Source organism: Saccostrea echinata, unplaced genomic scaffold, assembly GCF_033153115.1.
Source record: "Saccostrea echinata isolate AGI-Se365-2 ecotype Australia unplaced genomic scaffold, CSIRO_AGI_Sech_v1 ptg000029l, whole genome shotgun sequence".
In the NCBI taxonomy this organism is placed as follows: Eukaryota; Metazoa; Mollusca; class Bivalvia; order Ostreida; family Ostreidae; genus Saccostrea; species Saccostrea echinata.
The window spans coordinates 43,985,433-44,004,096 of NW_026889778.1; the positions used below are offsets into that span (position 1 = coordinate 43,985,433).

The 18,664-nt window shown below is 34.0% G+C and overlaps 1 long non-coding RNA gene across 1 annotated transcript; it reads right to left on the reverse strand.

The window, feature by feature from the left end:
* Nucleotides 1–209: 209 nt before the first annotated feature.
* Nucleotides 210–4,731, reverse strand: LOC133195985 (uncharacterized). Its single transcript, XR_009722260.1, has 2 exons — nt 3,715–4,731; nt 210–2,526 (listed from the first exon to the last, which is right to left on the reverse strand). It is a non-coding gene; the product is annotated as an uncharacterized LOC133195985 (long non-coding RNA).
* Nucleotides 4,732–18,664: the final 13,933 nt, after the last annotated feature.

An 18,664-nucleotide genomic window follows, 5' to 3' on the forward strand; every position in this document is an offset into this window, starting at 1 on the left:
TCAACAAATAACTTTGGTAAAATGAGAAAATATGTTAGACTGGAATACTATGTATGTTGTGCAATTAATTTGAAATTAATTTAGAATTCAACCACAGTATATTATATACAGTTAGGATAAGTCGTTAACATTGACACTTGGATTTACTAAAGTGGTAACTTTGAAAATTATGATTAATTAATCCCAGATGCAATGAATAGTAACAAATATTAATTTTACACATTTATTGTGAAACAATGATTACATTTTGTGGCGACTATTTGTCACAATCTATTTATACATAGATGTAAATACCCCGGCGGAACCCAGGGAATCACTACCTGCCTACCGGGATGACCTCCCTAGATCCTTGGCGCGATAGCGCCCCCACAGGTGACTGTGGTGGGAACAGACCTCTTGGTACCAACAAGAGTGAGTGCCACATCAAATGAATGAATTCAAGTTCTGACTCGGGCCCTAACTCTATACCTGCCTCCCCTGGAATACAACAACAACATGGGGATAATACCCCCAGGGGTAGGCCCCAAAACTTGCCTTTGGTACCCACAAAGATCAAGCTGGTCCCTCAGGTACCGCTGAGGTAACCCCAAATTAATCCTCCCCAGTACTGAGGATAGATTACCCAGAGTTTTGAGCCACACATGAGAGAATTCCTCATTCGTGGTAATCCCCGAATTCCGCCAAATGAACTTGTCTATACAAGTTCACCCGCCACTAACGTGTTTGGTGTATACATGTTAATTTTTAATTCATTCCATTTCACCCACCTGACCTTTAAATTTCAAATTTTATAAGTGTTCACGTATAATAGACACTTGTTAGTTGTTCCATTTAATAAATCAAGACTCATCTTGGAATAAACTTATATCGGACCAAATAATTGACATACTTCGGACTAATAACTTGCAGCATAAGCAGGAACATTCCATACTATGAAACAATAATGATCCAGGCGAGGTGCCCCGGTCCTTGAAATGTACCACCCAAGTGCATTTTAATTTATTCTAAATCAAAGAGTCAAATTCCTTCAATCTAATTTCCCTGACTCCAAACCCATTTTTTTTAAAAATCAAATCGAGGGCTTTTTCCTCAAGGACCAATGATGTCACTTTGGGTAGCTCAGTATCCTATGAATGCTATATCCCAGACTACACACAATCTACAAAAACTAAAATTTTTATATGGATAGATGTATAATACGTTTAAGCCAAAATTGAAATTGAGCTATAATATTTTAATTATACAAATCTCACACCAATGTTTGAGGCATGTATAGTTATGGATTCCACCCGCCCAATTGTTTAATAATTTGTTCAGGAATGCCCTATAATACTGCTGCTGAAAAGAGTGTGATCTAAAACGGTATTTGTTTATGTTACAGAAATGAATAGTATTGCAATTGGGGTTTGATAACTAATAACACGTTAGTCGTTAGGGGATTACCATTGAAATGTACCAAAAATTGGCCATGGCTAGGTGTACCAAGTTCAGACTCTATTGTTAGTGATTTGTTCATCCATCTAGCTTAATGATGCCAATGTGACATTGTTGAAAAGGTGTGAATCAATTATTGAAACTTATCGTTTCCAATATTGACCTGAGATGCACGAGGACCCAAAGCCCAAAAATGAAGCCACTGTCAATGTAAAATAGAATCTGCAATTTAATTTGATATAATAACTAACTAATGAACTCTGCTTAAATATAATAGTGACATAAGTGATATTAATTACAAGTTTCTAACCAATAGTCTGACTTTAGCAGAATTGACTATTTGCACGACCGATTGCTTGTCAGTATGTAATAATATCCTGTTGTTAGCCAAAGGTACCTGAATAAACATTTATAGGTATCCCGGAATTTGGAAAAAAATTGCATGTTATTAATACTCATATCATAATGGCATTTTTCTTATATTTTTTCCAATCATTATATAACACATACCTGTAGTGTAAAAAGCATGTGCTATCGTTGGAAGACATCAAATATCACTTCAAATTTCATATCATGGTTAACAAAGCAAGCTTGAAGGAATTCGATTTATCTAAAGATTTTTAAATACTTTTATGGGACACAAATGTCAACTTTTCCCAGTTTCTAGACTACGAAGAACTTGAGTTGCGTGAATAAAAATTGTTGCACGAAAAGATTGAATTTCAAGCTTAATTTGAGTCTTTTTTGATTAAATGATCATTTATTTTTTTTTTTTTTTTTTTTTAAGAGTTATCCCTCTTGGCTGGGAGGCAGATATTCGATTACGAAAATCAGCTACATAACTTCATCTACTTTATTTTTAGTTATTTTTACTTAATTTGTGTTTAGCATTCTAGACACCTATCCTGGGATTGTTACATAGCTCAGTCAATGTATCTTGAGGTAAAACATAAGCATAGATATAACTGTCTCCATTCTATCCCTTAGAGTCAAACCTGATGAGAGTTGTCTTGTCATTAGATATTCCACGTTCAACACAAACCTAGTGCAAAATATCTAGCATATGTTTACAAATAGTGTCTCCCAATTTTCCTGTAAAAATAAAAAAAAAATCATCTATGTAATATACACTAAGTAATAACATTATCAATAAAAATATTTCAGAGCTCTTAAAGACCAATAAAGGCACCAATAGAATTTCTTAATTAAATATACACTCCATGAAGTTTAATATCATTGGATATTTCTAAAATCTAAATCATTTAATGCCCAATCCATATTGGTAATATAATTCTAGCTAACCTTACAGCTACATTTATTTGCAATTATGATACTTCACCGGATAAGAATAAATAACAGTGGAGTGTATTATAACTGTGTCTAAAATTATATCATTTCTGTTTATATTTTAAATTCTGCTCTATAAATGCGAGGTGATTATATATGTAGAATTCCAAAAATATCTATATCATTGACAATTCTATAGATAAGAAACCTCTAGAAATCTCAACACTATTGGAATATATGTATCTTATGCATTTTATGCAATATATTCAGTTAAACAAACCCAATATTTAGGGGAATAAATCCTTTGAAATAAAACCCCGACCATATAGGGGTACAACATCTTGTCTGAATTCAACCCCGACCATATAGGGGTGCAACATCTTGTTTGACTTCAGCCCCGACCATATAGGGGTGAAAAATCCTGCTAAAATTCAACCCCGACCATATAGGGGTGCAGGATACTGTTTAAGTAAACTACAACCATACATATGCAAAATCCTGCTAGAATTAAACCCCGACCATATAGGAGTGCAGGATATTGCTTAAGTAAACCCCAACCATATAGGGGTGCAGGGTCCTGCTAAAATTCAACCCCGACCATATAGGGGTGCAGGATATTGCTTGAGTAAACCCCGACCATAGAAGAGTGCAAAACCTGCTATAATTCAAACCCGACCATATAGGAGTGCAAGATCCTGCTAAAACTAAACTCCGACCATATAAGGGTGTAAAATCCTGCTAAAACTAAAATTTATGGTTAGTCTTAAATAAGCTGTTAATAAATAATACACAGGATCCAATTAAACAACCCCAACTGTACGGGGGTGTCATAAATGTATAAATTAAATGATATAATATTTATATGGCTATATGCATCATTATATTAGATTGCATTAAATCACCACTGCATATGTGGATTTTGAAAATAAACAGATGAAAATTGAACAATGTATCGTTAGACTAAATATAAATGCTGCACAAACATGTACCCACCATTATTGATAGACTTTATCAAGGAAACAATAACAGCTCTCAAATTATTATAATATTCCTTATTTCCCTGATTATTCAAATGGACCCCATCCGCCAGAAATACCATCCTATGATAAACCAGATAGGCGAAAGAATGCTGCTCCCTCTACATTCTGCAAGTAATAGGACATGCGTCTATTTAATTCATCAACTCTCTTGCACTCTGTGTCCACATGAAACCTGATACGTCTTGTCGGGGGAATTCTATGCAATGTCTGAAGCACAACTACTTTTTTCACATCTTCCGCATCACGGAGTTAAATTACAAAGTCCGCAAGTTCATGAAAAATGTCTTCCACTGATGTGTTTCTCCGACACAAATCGTTTGATACAGCTTGTAACAAAACAACATCTGGACGCAAGTCTCTTACGTAACGAGTGCCTTGCGCACGAATTTGAGCCAGTGACGCTCCCCCATACCCAAATAGAAAATCTGTAGCTCCTCTGAATTAAGATTTAAATTCGGCGTCACCCGATGGTCAGAACTAGTTGATACAAACAAAGTTCTCAAATCTGCGTATAAATGAATGCCCCAGAATAAGGACTTTCAATGTCATTCTATCCACAGCATCAGCGCATGATGTACAGTCACAGATATCACAAAGTGCAACGATTATAAATTCAAGCCTTTATAATTAGGGGCATCATGTTATTGTTCGCATAAATTACTTACAGTGTCTATAAACCGTATCCTTGGAACAGAATAATGCACAAAAATGGAAATAATTTTGCTTAACGGTGGGTCAAAACATTTTCCTTCCAAAGTGTGCAGACTAGAGATGAAATTTTGCAACATGTCTGCCCTTCTAGCTTTTTCGGTAGACTATGAAAATCGGGGTCATAAGGTGCTTGATTATATTGCGTCCTCTATTTAAAACTCATGGTCTCAATAATGTTTAACCACTACCAAGAACGCACGAGTTATCGCTCTTGCACTGGTATTAAAAGCATTTATCACAATATGGTGATAAATGCAATTATAGTGATACAATTTAACTTTGACAACTTTGATTTACTTTAGTGATTACTATGGCATTAAAGTGATTATTTTGAAAATTTTAATTACTTTAATGATCACTATGACACTATAGTGATAACGTTGAAACTTTGATTTACTATAGTTAACTATAGTTTGCTATGGTATACTACAGTTTATTATAGTTTACTTTAGTATGTTTTTGTTAGGGTGTAAACAACCAACAAAAAACTCTACGGAGAATCATACCACCACTTTCCAGAAACGAGTTTTCATTGGTACCTGTATTAATATTTAATACAAGAATACAGGAAATGACCTCTGTTTATACAAAAATGTCCTCCCTCATAAAAATGGTTTATTACATGATGGATTTAATACCAGGAAATTAATTCATTAAAAAACTTATATAAAAGGTTAAAAAAAATTTGTTTAACGTTACAGTATTTGAACACAATCCTGTTACAATTTTCTGTTGCTTTTGCACTCTTGTGAGAACATAATCCATGGCGATTATATCCCCTGTACATTGTAAGTAGTTATATTTAAAATATTATTCCTTTTAGCATGCAAACTATTACTTTATTTCTTAAACGTATATTATATTATGTAATCTACCTTAAAGAGGGCAAATTCAATCTAACACTTTTAATATTTAAAATATTATTTCGATACCCTTTTTCATGCTTGATAACAAATAATTTTCAAGGAGTATGTTTTTTTTAATGCATTTCATGTTCGATAGTATAGTTGATTTTTTATCGTCAAAAACTATTTGATAATATTACTGGAATTTCTAATTTCATAACTTATTTACATGTACGTCTGAATTTTTATATTTATAATATATATGAAATCGTAGAAAGTCGAATTGATTTTGAAAGTGATGTTCATGTTGTTCAATATACGACAGCTATCAATTTGTAATTTTTGAAATTTGAATAAATAATCGCTAATCAGAAAAATGAATTTATCACAGACTTCTTAATTTTCTCAATAGTCAATGTGAATATTGTAAATATCAAAATTTTTGCATGTTATAAAATTCGTAACATTGCAAATTTATGCATTATCAAATACAGTACAGTTATCAGTCTTACTCACTTCTGCAGATATTCTGTTTGTGTCTATCTTTCTGTTATCTGTGGTTTGTGGAGCTGACCATTGGAATGAGACAAGGTAATCTAATGCTCAAGATATCGAATCTTTTTTTTTTAATTCTTAATTATTCATTTTCCTCGAACATAAAAGCTAGTATTCTTGATATCGATAGGCATAATAGCAAAAAAAAATGTTTCGTATGTAAATAATATATTGATTATATAATACATATGTATTGATTTGTCACTTTGCAGTTGTTTTTCCTTTATTCACACTGATGAAGAAAGTCCGCAAAATTTGGAAAGCACCTGTTTTGAAATGCCTGGTAGCGAAGTAAATCATTTCTATCTAGGTGGGAAACGTCTGTACATCTATTTCAAATGAGACTTGGGGGAAAAATGAATGTTAAGATAGTTTACAATATGTAAGAGAATTTTTTTCTCAAACATCTTTTATTGAAACTTTGATATTTTCTTTTATGACTTTCTTTGCGTTCAATGTAAAAGGATGTCACCCACACAGTTTTTCTAGCATAGTTTGAAATGATGCCTATCAAACCGCTGTAGGAAGAGTGTGAAATTCGACATTAGAATATGCATTGTTTAAAAATTACTATTTGATATTTCACAAACGGATGCGATGCTGTTTATAATGGTTCACGTTTTTAATAAAAGTTGAGTATATTATTGATGTCGGTATATTTGAGTACATTGTGATGTAAAAAAAAAAAAATGACCATATATTACTCGGAACTTGCTACACTTAATAATCTTTTAAAAGAAAATAAAGATGTGAAATTTTAAAAAAAAGCAACGCGATGCTTGAAATGGAAATAACAATAAACTGTGCAAAAAAATGAGAAAACTTCACTAAGGATTTTAGGATATTTTGGAGAAATGAAAAATTGCAATGCAGAAGAAATTAAAGATATCAGTAGACAACGTCATGATATTTGAAATTTGACTTTTAAATCTAATCTAACCTTTATTGTTCATAAAGAATAAATATACTCTTTGTACTTATGACTGTCCTTTACGGAAACCGGTTGGTGCCAGGTAGAAAAAAATATTTTATCTGGCGGCCACCAGATAAGTTTCTGGCGGCCTCCAGATAAATAACTGGCGGCCGCCAGAAACTTATCTGGCGGCCGCCAGATAAAAAGGTCTGGCTACCGCCAGAAACTTATCTGGCGGCCGCCAGATAATTATTTGGCGGCCGCCAGATAACTTTCTGGCGGCCGCCAGTTATTTATCTGGCGGCCGCCAGATAAAATATTTTTCTACCTGGCACCTACTGGCTTCCGTAGTCCTTATATCAAGTATCGACATTAAATTATCCACTTCCTGTAATAACGCTTAAATTGCATGTAGATGACATAAACTACCAAAAGTCCAATATGTCCCTTACTTAAAAAGGAGGGGGAGGGCACATATCATTGTTTAAAATTTCTTTTAAAAGGATTTTTGATTATTGAAAATGATTTCAGGGTAGATCTTTACTACCAGGATTGACGAACTTTACTTTTGAACTCTTTTTCCAGGAATCTCGTTTCATGTAATGGCATTTAGCGATACAAATGGCTCTTCATGTACCTTTGGAGACATCAAACTAGAAACACTAAAAAAATCTATCATATTACATGGAACCCGCAAACGAAGATTGTGCAGGATGGATATGATTTTCTCCTTCAATAAGGCAGGATGTGAAGACAATATTAGAAATCTAGAATCCGATTGTGTTGGAAGAAACCAAACAACAGGAAACATTTTTTTTCAAAGTAAGACATACAATCTGAAGATTTTATAATATACCTTGAAATATAGTGCTTAAACTTAAAAGAAAGAATTATTTTAGCATATAAAGTGTTCTGATTACCTATGCTTTCAGATTGCACTGCTGTTCAATGTCCTGAAGAAAAGTTGGCAAGTAAAAAAAATATAAATGGTAAAATAACCATCAAATCGTTTTTTAAAGACTCCAAATGAGTTTAATTTGGCATCTTTTTTTTTATTTTTCGTGTGTTGCAACTGGTCTTTTCATATTCATAGGTACAGAGGCATTGCTACTATCGCAATTTCCTGAGCCGAAAGTTTCCGACTCTGGACTCCGTGCCTATGATATTCCAACAGCACATTGTGACAGTAGGGAGTGTAAACAAGACAGTTGTTCGACTGACCAGTTGAAAAAGACTACAAAAAACAAGTCTGGTAATAACGTGCAATTATATTTGCACGTTTGATTTTTTTTTTTTGGGGGGGGGGGGAGGGGGGGGCGTAACATGCGTATCTTTTTTTAACTTTGCAGTACAGTTAAGGTTCCAAATGGGAATATCAGTTATTTTCTTTAAATGAAAAAACCTTTTACAGGGATGAAGGATTCCTTTAAGTACTGTATTAATATCAGGTCAATGAAAATTAGATTTTTTTTTAATTTTGACTTATCTCGTTACATGTATGTACAGTCACATGATTTTAGCAATTATACCTGCAAAATTGAGGTCATCTATGAATTCCAATATGGCAAGGGCATAACCTCGAGTTCAATTTATAAATATTATCAACACTCGCTGTAACTTGTGAAACGTCTTCGAAGCTGGATAGATTTAATTATCTAATTCAAAAAAAAAAAAAAAAAAAAAAAAAAAAAAAAAAACAAAACAAAAAAAAACATTTGGTAGACCTTTTTTTCAAGTAAAATATGCATGTATGAAACAGATATGCTAGACACGGTGGCATCTTTTAAGTTTCACCAGAATAAATCGAGTCTACATATGAATGGGAGTGCTAGTAACTATTGTTAATTGATAATGCGTTGCCGATATATCTAAATGTCTATATGGTTTCAGAATTACAATCCATTATATGGTTATGTTTCACACAACTGGTACCTAAATACTTATTGAAGTACACTTTTTGTGCACAGTACACTTAATACTAATAAATAATCCTGATATCAACGTATTGACCCGAAAATGAAACGAATGCATCACACACCACTTATTAATTTATTTAGTACATGTAGAACACACGCCAAAGAAAACTGAAGACACGCAGTGTGTGTTTTTTGTAATTAAAAGTGGAGGAAGTGGACTTTTGATTGGAATTTTATTAACATCTGTCATTTGGTTTCTTCTTAACAAATATAAGAAAAATTGCAGGTTTGTATATTTTATTCAATCTGTATCATTTTCAATACATTAATTTATTTAATTGTTGCATCAGATTTAGTTCCCTAAAACGGTTTAGTTTTAACATCAAATTGTCTCTCTCTCTCTCTCTCTCTCTCTCTCTCTCTCTTAGTGCATTCATTCATGAAAATAAATTCTATGAAATAAAATTAAAAAAAAAAATTTATGTATTATAAACTTTCCTGTTTCGTAGACATGAGGGCTTTGTGTCATTTTCCAAACAGAATGTACATCTGCTGCCTAAGACAGAAAGGAATTTGTCAATTCAGTCAAAAGAAGGAGAAACTGTGTATCAAGATATCTCCGATGTCCCGGTTTGTCTTCTTTTTTTCATTTAAATCGTTATTCTTATTTTTGAGTTTTTCGAGTTTTTTCTCAGAAATAAACTCTTAACAACAATTTCCTAAAATATAATAAGTATATATCAATTATTCAGAGAGAAATAAAACTCATAGTTATCGTCATGGGCAATTAAAATTAGACATTCAGATTTTTACATAGTTTTCAGTAACCTCTTTTATTTGTATGGAAGAACAACCAAGACTATAAAGGATACATTCTTTAATTGAACTTTTAGTTATCAGCATATGTTCAGTATTAAAATAAGAAAAATCCGTTCTACACAAATGAAACAAATACTAATTCTGTATATGTACTTTCCGTTTATTTCTTATGCCCTACTGTAGATATCAATGACATCGTATGATATCGCAATCGAATCATGATTGTTTAAAACATGTTTACTTAACCATTTGATCCTCCCTCTAACCTAAAATCTTACCCAAACCGTCACCCAGCCATAACACTTAACTTGTATCTATCCAAGGTATCAACCCTTAATATACCCGCAAGTCTCGTTTTTCATCATTATCAATTTACAAATATATGCCAATAATTGATTAAATATCGATATCGCTTGGGGTCTTCTATAATAACAATGTATCATCTCATTTCAGAATGTAACTTACCAACGTCTTTTTAAAAACACTTAGCACAAATTGTTTTGAACCCAAGCAGGGTGATTTCCTTAAAAAGTACTAGTGAGTTGAACAATTTCATTCAGATGCTTATAAACGATGTTGTTTCATTTTAATACCTTTAGAAGATTAAAATAAAATTTAATAATTTGAAAATTTAAACCGCATATATTTGCTGAAATATGCTAAATTCCTGAATGAAATAATCAATGGGAAGTGTAAAATGGAACCGTTAATTAACGCTTTGTGTATGACAGCTTATCTAATTGCTGATATTTCCTGGAATGTCATTAGATTAAAATTCTGCAGAAAAAAAAAATTATAAATAATATCAGATTTTGTATTCCTTTCATATCTTCTCAGCTTGATGATTTTAAAAAATACTATTTCAATGAATATAGTGCAAGTAAATGACAATCATCTGCACAAGAATACATTCGAATTATTAAGTAATAAATATCTGAATTTTTTTTTAATAAATGTAATGTTTATTTTATATATATTTTACAGGGTCCATCGAAGGTAAAAGCTATTCAACCTGGTGTATCTAACTTTCTGGCTGAAGATTCCCCAGAAGAACGGTACAGCGAGAGTCCAAATAGTAGCACTAGTGCTTCTGAAAACGGAAGCATATCATCACAGTTGTCAACAATGCGTGTACCAACCAAAGTGGAAAAAGATTCCCCAAAAAATGAAAAGACTCAAATTTATCATGCATTGGTCAGAGATTATAAGGTCAATTCCAGAAATGTGATCATATCGGCTGGTAAACGAATAAATGGTACAGTTACTGAAAATCGTTATAAAAAAGAAACAAGGTCTACTAAGAAAGGTCAGCAATATTCGGTGTATGAAAGCCCAGTTGCTCAACATAGTGTCTTAATATCTCAGACAGTTGTACCAGATTCTGCTGATTTGTCGAACAATACAAATAAAGGCTCGTTAGAAAAAAATGAAAGAGTTGTGGAGAGATTACCTAGTGTTTATCATCCCCTAGAGGTGGAAGGAGGTGGCATATTAGAAGATATGCCGATAGAAATGAAAAGTAAGGTAGTGCAAAATAAAAGAAGTTCAAACGGTGATAGTTCTCAGGGGGAATATTACATGATTATGGCAAAATCACCAGAACCAGAACATTCCTCATCTGAGTCTTGAAGCAAACGGATATGCACTGGAATTAATATATCACAGTATATAAATTTTCAGCTTCTAGAGAGACCAGGTTTGACGAAGAACTGCGAACGAAGGAATTCTGCCGCCTACGTCAAAGTCAATTTTCAAAAGTAGACATTTTGAATGATTTTTCATGTTTATTAAAATTTTTATGTGAACTTTTGTATATATATATAAATATATATATATATATATATATATATATATATATATATATATATATATATATATATATATATATATATATATATATATATATATATATATATATATATACCAGAACGAATGTGTATCTTTTTATACTATGCGTCTGAAATTAATAACAAGTATTTTTTCGGTACTTTATGCATGATTCTTCCGTTGTATTAATAGCATTGTCATATTAAACAAAGAAATGAAATCGTTCTTCCATAAAAATAAGATAGTTATACATTTCAAAAAATACAGTTAATCTCAATATGGTCTCTTGGATTAAAGGGATTAAAGCAAACAGATATCCAAGTAAAAAGAATTCATAAAATCCTGGCTTCTATGTTACTTGTGGTGATAGAATTGTATGCATGATTAAAGAGAGTATTTAATCATCTTTGACAACTCTTAAACTATCTTTTTGGGAATATACAGTCTATTTTTGTAATGCAATTAAGCCCTCTTCTAGATCTTATAGATAGATTAATTGTATTTCGAACATGGCTTAAGGATTAATTCTTCCCAAACATTTTCGTATCACAAAATGAACGCTTCTTTGCCACTATAATAGCACTGATACATGTATATGCGGTAAACATCAAAAGACCAAAAATGAATTTGATGTTTTCCAAGACCACCAGACAAGATGTATAAAGTCTACAAGGGAATCGTTACTAGATGTCAATCAATAACTAGCACCAAATAAAATATGGAGATAACATACAGTATTCAAGCTCAAAAGTCCATTGAAACAATACAAATCAGGAGCAAAACAGTCACACACCTCTAAAACATCAGGTGGAATCAGATGCCATGGAGGAGTGAGCATTCCCTGCCGACCGATCACATCCGCTGTGTGCTCCTTGTCATGATCGAAAAAAACTGAAAAATTAATAAGTATGACTAACGTCAGTCAGCATTTGACCTTATGATAGATGATTATATTTGCTGACAAGGTCACTCTAACGACCATAGAACCTGCGAAATGTTGACTTTAAACAAGACTTTTGACATTCTTGTTTCATCAACTTGTTTGTCAATAGCTTGTATTTTCACAACCAAATTCGTACACAATAATCAGATGCATTCAAACCTATAAATGTTGTGAATGTTGCATTTTAGCAAGTATTACTATAGTATATTGCGGGGATTTCAGGAATGTTTAGTATAAAAACAGAGAGACATGTCACATAGGACCCTTCTGAAGAAAACATCAAGAATTTTGCTGTACAAACACATTTTTATGATAAAACTTGTATGATAATAACTTGGATTTAACTTAGAGTTTTTGCGTTGTTCTTATTTAACACAAGAAATGAGTACTAGAAGGCACCTTTACAGATTAGCATTTTATTCTAGACTAAAGCATACAAACATATGTACATATGATATTTCTGGGACTGAGTGCTGATCTCCAAACACATACTAAAGTTAATATAAACAGTTCACTGGATTGTTTATATGGCTATATAGTGTTGTTTATTGATACACTGAATGCGAGAAAACAACATTTCCTCCCTTCTTATTTCATGTCCATCAGATAAAATAATATTCAATTTTAATTAACCTTTCATTGAGAAAATATCTAAGAAGAAATAATTAGTAAAGATATACATCAAATAACTTTTACTACGTTCCTAATCATTTACAAAACTAATGTGGTTGCAAAAGAAACTTCTGTTTCTACGCGCACTACAACCACTGCTACATGTAATTATTGGCTATTATGGGAATTATTATTACTTATACGGTGTCATTCACAAATTTAATTTGACCACAGGCTTCCTGGTTCGCAACGGATATCGGCGCCCCTGTGGTGCAGTAATTATCGGCGGTGATTGATCAGACGTCTCGTCTGCTTCAATGTTAGCTGCATCGGTTATTGGTATTACCACATCGGAATTCTGCTCAGGGTCGGCCTTGAACTCGGCATCTCGGATTTGGTCAGCGTGTCGCTTCCAAATTCCCCCTGCTTGTGTTTTCACTTTGTAGTTTAATGGTCCTTTGCGCTGAATAATTTCGCTGCTGGTCCATTTCTCCTTCCTGCGGTAATCCCTAAGGGCCACTTGCTGTCCAGTGTTGAATTCTCTTAATTTCTCTGCTTTGGTAGTGATTGCAGTTTTCATTTGCTTATCGTTAACAGTTCGTCCTAGGTCAAATTTGATAAGGTTAAAACGGCATCCAAGGTTCCTGCCCATGAATAACATCGCTTGCGTTTCGTTTGTTGTGGCGTGAGGCGTGTTACGGTACGTAAGAAGAAAATTTGCTAACTTCTTATAGATGTCCGCATTTTCCTTATGCATGGCTTTCATACCTTAAAAGTTTGAACAAAACGTTCCGCCAGGCCATTTGTTGCAGGATGATAGGGTGCTGATTGGATATGATTTATTCTGTTTAGCTTCATAAATTTCAGAAATTCTTCAGACAAAAATTGTGGGCCATTGTCGGAAACAAGCTGCTCCAGTAATCTGTTTCTTGCAAAGATATTACGCAAAGTAATAATCGTTTTGGTTGACGTGGTAGTCTGCATAGGAATAACTTCTGGCCATTTTGAATGTGCGTCCACGACAATAAGAAACATGTGTCCTTAAATGGTCCTGCGAAATCAATGTGGATACGTTTTCACGGAGCTGACGGCCATTTCCACGGATGTAAGGGTGCGGTTTTCGGATTGTGGCGTTGCTTCTGGCATCCAAAACAACTTTTAACAAGCTTTTTGATTTCCAAATCGATTCCAGGCCACCGAACGTAACTTCTCGTCAGAAGTTTTATTCGCACGATTCCGTGGTGAGCTGAATTAAACATTTCAAGTACTCTTTTCTGAAATCGTTGTGGAATTATAACTCTGCATCCCAACATGATGCAGCCTTGACTAACAGTCAATTCATTCCTTCTACTGAAGTATGCATTTAGATTTGGATCCTCATTTTCAGTCCAACCATTAACAATGCAATCGTAAACTTTTGACGGAATTTTGTCTCTGGATGTTTCTCTTCTAATTTCCTGGTGCGTAATACCTGATATTTCTTCCATTTGACTGTGTAAACACATCTGCTACATCAGTTAAGTCTTCGGCCTTAAGTCCCCCCTTCTCCTGAGGAATTCTTGACAATCCATCTGCATTCGTGTGGTGTTTTGTATTGCAATATTCAATGTTGTACGTATATCCACTTAAAAATATTGCATGTCTTGCATTCGTGCAGCAGAGTTGACTGAAATTCCCTTCTAAGGGTTGAAAATTGACACTAACGGGTGATGATCGGTTATCAAGTAAACTCGCGACCATACAGATAAGTTAGGAATTTCTTTACTCCAAACACAATACTAAGAGCTTCCTTGTCAATTTGACTGTAATTCCTCTCAGCTTTATTTAAAGCTTTTGAAGCGAACGCGATCGGGTGCTCCGTCCAGTCCTTCATCACGTGAAACAACACTGCGCCTAATCCAAAAGGTGACGCATCACACGCTAACCTGATTGGTAAGTTTGGATCATACTGACCTAATACTTGATCAGAAGTTACTAACTTTTTTTTGCTTCCTCGAACGCTTCCTGACATTCTTTGGTCCACTGTCATTTGACATCCTTTTTCAGGAGTTTGTGTAACGAGTGTGCAACGGATGATAGATTTGGAAGGAATTTGTGATAGTATTTCACAAAACCTAGAAACGCACGAAGTAGAGTGGTATTGGTTTGCTCTGGAGTGTCCAACACAGCTGTAATTTTATCCTTGGTTTTCTGTAATCCTTGTTTGTCAATTAAATGACCACAGTATTCAATTTGGTCTTGGAAGAACTGACACTTGGATTTATTCGCTCTCAAGCTATATTCCTCCAGTCTTTGAAGAACATGGCGTAAATTTTCAAGATTATCAACATCATTCCTACCCGTAATTACCATGTCATCCAGAATGCACTGTACTCCATTTAATCCTTGCAATATTGTGTCAATAGTGCGTTGCCATATTGCAGGTGCTGACCATACCCCGAAGAGGAGTCGATTGTAACGGTACAATCCTCGATGTGTGTTGATCGTGAGAAATTTCTTTGATTCCTCTTCTATTTCAAGTTGCGAATTTGCGTTCTTCAAATCGTTCTTTAAGAATTTCTGTTCACCTGCCAATGAAGAGGTAATGGATATTGCTCTATTTCAAGTTGCGGATTTATCGTAACTTTGAAATCCCCACAAATTCAGATATCTCCTGATCTCTTTACTATCGGTACTATTGGTGTGGCCCATTCACTTTTCGGAACTTTGGTAATGTTGTTCTCACTTTTCTAGTAGTTCTAACTCTTTTTCAACTTTGGGTTTTAGAGCGTAAGCAAGCGATCTTGCTTTCACAAATACTGGTTGAGCGCTTTCCTTCATAATGAGGTTCGCCTTAATTCCAGTGACGGATCCAGTTTCCATTGTAAACACGGCACTGTGTTTATCAAGAATTTTCTCCAATATCAGTGATAACTCATTGATATCCAGTGTGACGTTAACGTTGTTCAGGGAATTCCAATCCAATTTGATTTTTCGTAGCCATTCACGCTTGAAAAGTATCGGTTTTTCCTCTGAAACAACATTCAGTTCTAACTTTTCCCGTTGATCTCTGTATAAGACATCTACACAAACTACACCAAGAGGTTTGAGTTTTTCTCCTGAGTAAGTCATTAAAGTGACGCTTGTATCCTTGAGTTTTCTCCTGGGAAACAATTCCTCAAAAACTTTTTTCCGGAATAACGGAGACTGTGGAACCCGTGTCTAGTTCCATGTTGACATTTTTCCCGTCAATAGACAAATCCACTATTATTTCATTTCGCTTACCGGTACAGTGTACAATCCTGAATCATTGTCTTCGTCTACTTCATGCACTTTCTTCGGAAATTTGAATGACTGGTCCTTTGCACGACATGCCGCTTTAATATGTTCTTTCTTTTTACATCTGTAACATTTGCATTCTTCTGCTCTGTGGCCACCTTTGTTACATCGGTAGCAATTCACAGGTTTCGGTTTTTCCAACTTTGCTTTCGATTTCTGGAATTTTAATTTGTTGACTCCAGACTCACGACTTTTCCCTTGCAGTTCCAAGGCGTCTTTTGATGCGATTTCCATAGCGACCGTTATTTAAATGGCTTTATCCAGGGTGAGCCCCTGCACGGTCAGTAATTTCTTCTGGGTTTGTTCATCTCTGAGTCCGCAAACAAATCGGTCTCTAAGAGTGTCATTTAGACCCTGAAAGTCACAATACTCAGAAAGTTTCCTGGTCTGTGCGACGTATTCACTGACACTTTCGCCCTCTTTTAGCTCTCTTTTTTGTAAAAAAAAATTCCGCAATCACCAAGGGTGTTGGTAATATATGATCTTAAAGAACCATGACAACTTCGTTAAAACTCTTGTCTTTTGGTTTATCTGGTGTTGTAAGATTCCTTAGTAAAGCGTAAGTCTTTCCCCAAATTAAACTTAAGAGTGCAGGGACATGTTTGCCGCCCGTAATTCCATTAACTTCCATTAACTTCAAGGTACTGTTCTAAACGTTCTGGGTAGGCTGTCCACATATCAACTGTGTCATCAACTCTGTATCAACTGTGTCATCAAACGCCTCAATCTTCCGAATATATCCAGCCATTGTTTTAATCCTCGCCAATTTTGCGTTGTTCTTATTTAACACAAATGAGTACTAGAAGGCATCTTTACAGATTAGCATTTTATTCTAGACTAAAGCATACAAACATATGTACAGAGTATTAAGACTGGCAATGCAATATGATATTCCTGGGACTGAGTGCTGATGTCCGAACACACAGTAAACTTAATATAAACAGTTCACTGGATTGTTTATATTGCTATATAGTGTTGTTTATTAATACACTGATTGCGATAACACAAAACAAGTGGTATCTGTTTCTAACTTCATCCGATAAGAAGTATTCTCTGTTTATCAGAGGTAAAAAAAAAAGGATACAAATTTAATATATTCCAGTCTGCTTGAGATAAAATATTGCTTAGAATTATGCAGTGTTTATTTATCTTAATTTAACGAGCGCAGAGTGCAGCGCGAAGCGCCGCTCGTCACTGCGAGCTCTTAAAGCAACGCCTGAGCGAATAGAAAATCTAGACTTTGCACATTGATCCAAATGATTTTTTCCGCAGTAATTCTGGACCCACAATGCATCGCTTGTTAAAGCTACGTTCTCGCGAGAATAACAACAAAAGTTCAACAAAAAATAAACTCGCCTTGATTAAATCGATATAATGCAGATAAACAGTAAAAGTAAATAAAACGTTCTTCATTAAAATCAGCACTGTTCATGCTTTTGTTTGGTACTTTAACTTACATACGACATCATATGACGTTAGTCAATCGTACCAAATGTCACGTGCGGTTTTAAGGGATGGGTCTAAATACATTTTTTTAAACAGTACACTGAAAATACTCGATTTAAATAAAATGATCAAATAGATATTGTATAGCAGTTAAATCCTTAGAAATACGTTACCAATTATTTCTTACCGTAATTCCTAGACTGAAGTTCACAATTATCGTGAGATAAATTTGTGTTGGGAAGAGAGAGCGTCTTCTCTCTCCAAAATCTAAGGTTGGAGTGCCCGAGAATTAGCATTGGCCTGAATGCGCAGGGGACAGAGTAAAACCAGTTTGACCACTCACACAACCATTACTCTCTCTGACCACTCACCCGTATAAATGAATGAATGAATGAATAAGGCAATGAATGAACGTAGTAAATTCCGTAGTGAGAACGGAATTCACTAGTTACTATAATGATATAATGCCTTAGACAAATGTATGAATATGATATGAATGATAATTAGTAATATTAATTAATTAATTATAATTCACCCTGTGACAGTAATACAAAACTTGTTATGTCAATAATTTTGTACATATCTATCAAGGTTAATTAATATCCTTTCTCACATAACGTATATAGTACATTTGTTGATATTTATCAATTTATACTGATTCGATGACATGTTGTCTAATATGAACAGTTTGTCAAATAATAAAAAAAAATCAAATGCCTTTTTACTACATTTTATTTACTTGGTGAATGCATCATTCTGGTGTTACATCTGAATTATCAATTACAATCCAAAACAATTTTTAAACATTACACAGTTTTTAAAAGACCTACCATTCTGTTTATGTTATTCTTCTAATTATCTATTTAATTAAATCTAAGAAGATTACAAGATGCGTAGGGATATTTTTAAAATATATATATATGATAAATTTAAGATGGAGCCTGTGATCGCGAACACTTGCTATTATTTTTTGAAGATTGAACAATGAATGCTCGTAT